Raw genomic sequence first — 6,929 nt, forward strand, 5'->3', positions numbered from 1 at the left:
CACTGCACTCCAGGCTGGGCAACAAGAGTGAAACTCTGTAAAAAAAAAAAAAAAGAAAAGAAAAAGAAAAAAATCCAGAAAAACTACTTTTCTGGAATACAAATCAGAATAATGGCTGCTTGGGGATTAGGGGACAAGGGAAGTTGAGTAGACTGTAAAGGGATTGGGGGAATTTTCTACAATGGTGGCAATGTTTTCTGCCTTGATTGGGGTGTTGGCTACAGACAGATATTTGTAAAAAACCATTGAACTATACACTTAAGATCTGTATGTTTTACTAAACTATTCCTCAATTTTTCAATTAGCAATAATCGTGCCTTGGATAAACCTCATCAGCTACAATACTGCCACTGTGCAAAGCTATTCCTCAGTTTTTAAAAACATATCTGTATGGGGTGGATACCCAGACCAGGGAGAGGCTGAGGTGCAGACAGGCCTGCCTGAGGAGCTGGGCAGCCCTCTAAGACTCCAGGACTCGGTGGGCTCTGGGCCGACAAAACCTCCCTCTCGCAAAAGGTCTGGGAACCCTTTTCGGGGGGGCTCAGAGTCTGGCCATATCTCTAGGTTTTCTGACGTCCTAGATACACCATGAGAAAGAACTTTGACTGGGCTCTCGATCTGGTAGGTGACCTAGGATATGGGGCTTATATCCAGGACCAAGAACCCAGGGCTTATATCCAGAGCCTAGGACATCGGGCTTGTACCCACGGCCTAGAACCTGGGGCATATACCCAGAGCCTAGGACACAAGCTTATACCCAGAGCCTAGGACACAAGGTTTATACCCAGAAAGGACACAGAACTTATACTCAGGGCCTAGAACCCGGGGCTTATACCCAGGGATTAGGAAATGGGGCTTATACCCAGAGCCTAGGACATAAGGCTTATACCCAGAGTCTAGGACATGGGGCTCATACTCAAGGAATAGAATCTGGGGCTTATACCCAGGGCCTAGGACCCAAGGCTTATCGCCAGAGCCTAGGACGCGGGGCTTATACCCAGAGCCTAGGACCCAGGGCTGATACCCAGAGCCTAGGACCCAGGGCTTATACCCAGAGCGTAGGACCCGAGTCTTATACCCAGCGCCTAGGACGCGGGGCTCATATTCAGAGCATAGGACACAGAGCCTATATTCGGAACACACTAACCTGGAAATGGATGCTCTGAAACAACTAGGGGAAAACGTGCAAATGCCAGTCGTGATTGTCTCTTGTCCCCGTGCAATAGGATTCCAAGTGCTTTTCTTTTCTCTTTTCTTGTTGGTTCCTTATAAATTTAAAATAAATGAAAATGATTAACCTCAAATATATTTACGGACATGTGATTCCATATAGAAGAGTGATTGTTAAATATTTTTTTCTCAGGATAGCTTTATACTCTGAAAATTTCCTGTGGACCCTAAGGAACTTTACGTGAATTGTATCTATCAATTTTACTGTAATAGAGATTAAATTTGAGGAGATTTTGAAATATTTACTTATTTTAAAATGGCAATGATTCCACGAGGTCTACGTATTTCAAAACATCATGTTGTACACATTAAATAATTTCATTTTCAATTAAAAATAAGCTTTAAAAAGAATCCACATTGCGCAATTTTTTAAATTAAAAAACAACAAACCCATTGTTGTATGTTAACAATAAATACTTTTGTATAGGAAGCAACAATATCTTCTGAAAAAGTAGTGAGTTGCGTCGTTTTCCGCTGGCAAATCTCTAGGTAGATGTCTGAGCTGATTCTCAGATCTGCTTTTGCCTTCAATCTGTCGCAATGTCACACATCCCGGCGTCTCTGGAAAATTCCACTGTATATTCATGGGAGAATGAGAATGAGAAAAGGCAAATCACATCTTACCATCATTATGAAAATAGTTTTGGCTACACTTTGAGAACTACTAACATAGAGTATAATCACAACTGTGTAAAAATAGGCAAATGAAATTTCTGAGTAAAAGTGCCATGGTGCCACCTCGTGTCATCTTTAATTATTGCAACGTCTGCTTACCAAACTTGCCTGTGCACATGCATTAGGTTGGTGCAAAAGTCATCGCGGTTTTTGTCCGGGCACGGTGGCTGATGCCTGTAATCCCAGCACTTTGGGAGGCCGAGGTGTGCAGATCACCTGAGGTCAGGAGTTCAAGACCAGCCTGGCCAACATGGTAAAACCCCATCTCTACTAAAAATACAAAAATTAGCCAGGAATGGTGGCACACACCTGTAATCCCAGTTACTGGGGAGACTGAGGCAGGAGAATCACTTGACCTCCAGAGGCAGAGGTTGCAGTGAGCCGAGATCACCCCATTGCACTCCAGTCTGGGCAACAGAGTGAGACTCCATCTCAAAAAAAAAAGTAATCGCAGTTTTTGCTATTGAAAGTAATGGCAAAAAAATGCCAGGCGCAGTGGCTCAAGCCTGTAATTCCAGCACTTTGGGAGGCCGAGACGGGCGGATCACGAGGTCAGGAGATCCAGACCATCCTAGCTAACATGGTGAAACCCCGTCTCTACTAAAAAATACAAAAAAAAAAAACTAGCTGGGCGAGGTGGCGGGCGCCTGTAGTCCCAGCTACTCGGGAGGCTGAGGCAGGAGAATGGCGTGAACCCGGGAGCCGGAGCTTGCAGTGAGCTGAGATCCGGCCACTGCACTCCAGCCTGGGCGACAGAGCGAGACTCCGTCTCCAAAAAAAAAAAAAAAAAAGAAAGTAATGGCAAAAACCGTGATTACTTTTGCGCCAACCTAATAGTATATGGGGGGTGTGTGCACAATATGATTTGTGCATGCAGGTCATGGACATGTGTGGAAATATGTGTATCAGTGATGTGTGTGCAAGTATGTGTGAGCATGGTGTATGCATGTAGCGTGGTGTAAATGTGCATGCACACAGTGTCTACATATGGCTTGTATGTGCCTGTATCGTGTGTGGTGTAGACGTGCATGCATGCAGTGTGTGGCATATGTGTGTGTTCATGTGGGTCATGTGTGCATGTGATGAATTATGTATACATATGATGCACACGTGTTTGTTGGTGATGTGGGTCATATATGTGCATGTGGTACATGCATATCATGGGAATGTGTTGCATTGTGTAGTGTGGTAGGTGGTACACGTGTATGTGTTCCACTCTGTGTTGTGTGCGTGCAGTGTGTGTTGCTGCAGTGCGTGTGTGTGTGCCTGTGTTATGTGTGGCATGTGTTGTAGGTTTGCTTGTGTGGGGCGGAGGTGGTGTCTGTTTAGGACTCACACATGGAAGAATGGAAGTAATATTTCACCCCATCTGCATGCACGCCTGCTCTGTGCTAATCCCTTAACGTTCAGAAAACATACTTTAAGCTGCCTAGAGAGTATCAGGCAGGCCTGGGTCCCAAGAGACTTCCATTCATTCCTCTCCGACTTCATCCTATCAGCCTCCTGAGCTAGGCATTGCCTCATTTTCACCGACTCTCAGAGGTGCAGTTGCTGGCTTCAACTAACAAATAGGGGATCCAGGATTCAGACGTGGGTCTTCTGACCAGGGAGGAATTCAATCATCTTGCACTAATGTTATAAAAATTAGCATTAAATGTGAATGTAACATAACATGAAGGTTCTAAAAATCGTTTATATGGTAGGATCAGAAATGTGTAAAAGGCAAACAGACTTCTGAATAAAAATAATAGGACAGCATCAGGGGGCACCCTCTCGGCTCCCTGACTGTTTCCATCGTGTGTTAGTGTGCACTCGGGCCATGTACGCAGTTAGGAAGGCATTCACTAGAAATCACTGGGAACTGGCTTTATGCCAAGTGCTGTGCAAGGTGCTTTCGCATTCAAATATAAACGTGGCAAACACAAATCATCGGCTCAAAAGTCACATGTGCAAAATGTAACATTATTTTTCATAGCTCAGTTTCAATTTCTGATTCCAATTTCTGAAAATGTAATCCAGTCCCTCTCAGAAAATTTCAGCCCCCAGCCCCACGTATGGTCGCTCAGACCCTGCAGGTAGATTTAGACCAACCTGTCCTTCCTTCCCTTTCCTCAGAGTGGTGCCCTGGCATCAGGGAGAATGATGCCTGGCCCCTGGCTCCCTAGCATTTGCCAGGGTAGCACATGATGGGCTGGCATCTGTGCCCACCAGCATCCACGGAAGTCCTCCACAGGGATGGACTGTGCCTCGAGCCCCGGGCCTGGAGTCTGGGAGGGAGGAGGAGGAGGATGCTGATTCCAGAAAGACTTCGCCAAGCTCGCCTCCATCCTGGTCCATTCCTCTCCCGCTGGCTGGGAGGGGGAAGCACTTGTGGTGCATGCTTTTGTGACAGCTACATGTGCCCCTGGGGTTTACCAGTCCTCGCTCAAGAAACCCAGGGACGCGCAGCTGCTCTCCCTCCCACCTCCTCTCCTCTAGCTCCCGGGTGCTGGGACCCTGTGGCCAGCAGGCTTTCCTTCTCAGATGGGCACTGCCTCACACGACCCAGCCTGGGGGCTCTCTCCTGGCCTGTGGACCTTATCTTCCAGCTCCCACCAACCTGCATTCTTCCCCACTCTGTTTTTCCATGTAGAAAATGTTGAGGCAGAGTCCTTCAGGATGTATCTCTTGATGGCCAAAGCAAATCAAACACATCTTGATTTTCAAACTTGTATCTCCTCTGCTATGCGCTCCTCAAATCCATTTGGAAGTTCAGTTGGCAGCTGCTTCTTTCTGGCTGTGAGGTCTCATGGTCCACCTTTCCCTGGGCCAGGATAGAGCACTGAAACAGCCCACGGGGACCACAGTGAAAGTGAGAGCAGTAACCAACACGCAGGGAGATTGCTGGGGCTCAGTCCCACCCCAGGCACACCAAGAGAGAGCCCTGAGAAACAGGCACGGGGGTTCCCCATGGGACAGCTCAGTGGCAAGGGCCTTGTTGGCCGGCTCACCTGCCACTGCCTTCTGCCTTCCCTGAGAGAAGGACTTGTCTCCCTGCCTCATGCAGGCTGCTGAGAGCCTAGATCCTGACCAGCTCAGTCTGGAGGGGGCCTCACCCCTAAAAGCCAGGCACCGAGAATAGAGGCTGAGTCTCAACAGAATCCGCTGGGGAGCTGGAGCATATGAGGTCCTGGGCTCCACCCCAGAGATTTGAGTCAGGAGGTCTGGGGTAGGGCTGAAGAATCTGCATTTCCAACAGGCACCCAGGGAATGCCAGAATGTCATGGGTCCAAGGCCACACTGAGCAGCGCTGATGGTAAGGACGCGGTAGCTTTAGCGGCGGGGATCCAGGCTAAGCATCAGAGCGGGGGGGCTCCTGGAGAGAGGGGCTCCAGTGAAGACACAAGACAGAATCAGGAAAAAAAAAAATGTAATGAGAAGGAAATTTTTTTTTCATATTGTTTATTTGCAATATCTTCCTGACTCTCCTTAAGAGTTCTCACTACAGTCATTTTTATTTTTATTATAATTTTTATTTATTTTATATTATGTATGTTATTTATTTTAAAAGACAGAGTCTCATCCTGTCACCAGGGTTGGAATGCAGTGGCACGATCACAGCTCATCATAACCTCTAAGTCGTGTGCTCAACCGATCCTCCCATCTCAACTTTCTGAGCAGCTGGGGCCACAGGCATGCACCACCATGCCTGGCAAATGTTTTAGTGTTTTGTACAGATGGGGTCTAACTGCGGTGTCCAGGCTGGTCTCAAACTCCTGGCCTCAAGCAATGCTTCCCCCTCAGCCTCCCAAGGAGCTGCAGGTCAGGCCAGGCCCCACCCACGTGCAGGGCTCGTGGGGGGCCTCAGTTTCCCTCTTGGGCATCCCAGATTTGCAGATCCGGAAGACCTGGGCTAGGCCACTGCAGGGCAGTGCTGGGGGCAGGGATCTCTCCTGGCCTTCTGTCCCAGCTCCCTCTCCTCTCAAAATCCAGTGAAGTCCATGCTCCTGCGTGTGTCTGTTGTTCACATTTCTCCCATGGATGTATTTGCCCTCATTTGCATAAGAAATGCCACACGCCCATTCTAATGAGCTCGCCCATCTGGCAGTCAGGCCTCCTCTCTGGGCTCAGCTCCACTGAGAGCTTTGCAGGCCGGGAGCTGTTATAATTGGGCAGGTCCCTTCCAGGATCAGGAAGGACTGTCCCGAGCAGGCTCATGGCTCACCACCTGGCCCTGGGCTCCATGGCAGGCTGGAGCGGGCTCCCCGAGCTGTGGGTGTCGTGCCTGTGTGTCCATCAGCAGGGGGCATCTGGGCCTGCCCTGCCACGCCCAGACTGTCCTTGACAGGGCCAGGGCTTGGCCACCACCAAGGCAGGCATTTCATTGTATATTTTAAAATCAAATTGGGGCAGCCTCATGGCACCCCGTGGAACTTGTCCCAGGCTGCAAGGATTTGAATCCTGGAATACGGTGACACAGAAGGTGTCCTCTGGAACCTCAGCTGTGGGCAGCGCCTGGCTGGGCTGTGTCAGACAATGTGTCTCAGCCTCTCAGTGTCACTGTGACGACCCACACTAAGTGCTCTCCCACCTGATGCTTCCATCCATGACATTTACCGCCCCCTCCCCTGGGCCAAGCAGGCTCAACCCTGGCCTCCGGGGACCGGGGTGAAGGGCTCAAGCCTGTGGCATGGGAACCTTAGGACACAGGCGCCCCAATGCAGTGGCATGATTGTGAGAATAGGGGATGGAGGTGTCCGGGGAACCTGGTGGAAGAGGGTCCTGTGCAGTCCAGCATCAGGCTGCATCCGCTACATCTCCATGCCTGTGTGGGGAGCCCCAGGCAACCTCTGACTGCTCTTCCTGGGCAGTTTCCAGAAAATGGTGATAGAGGCCCCTAAGCATGCCAGGAGAGTGGGTGCATGCTGGGGGATGTGGAAAAGCCTAAGAGTGGCTTGAAAACATGGCAGCAGGGCAGTCACAGTGGCTCACATCTGTAATCTCAACACTTTGGGAGGCTGAGGCAGGTGGATGACTTGAGGTCA

The 6,929-nt window shown here is 49.4% G+C and overlaps 1 non-coding gene across 1 annotated transcript; it reads right to left on the reverse strand.

The window, feature by feature from the left end:
- Positions 1-220: 220 nt before the first annotated feature.
- LOC115896763 lies at positions 221-362 on the reverse strand. The gene has a single exon (XR_004056646.1). It is a non-coding gene; the product is annotated as a U4 spliceosomal RNA (small nuclear RNA).
- Positions 363-6,929: the final 6,567 nt, after the last annotated feature.

Source organism: Rhinopithecus roxellana, chromosome 3 (genome assembly GCF_007565055.1).
Source record: "Rhinopithecus roxellana isolate Shanxi Qingling chromosome 3, ASM756505v1, whole genome shotgun sequence".
In the NCBI taxonomy this organism is placed as follows: Eukaryota; Metazoa; Chordata; class Mammalia; order Primates; family Cercopithecidae; genus Rhinopithecus; species Rhinopithecus roxellana.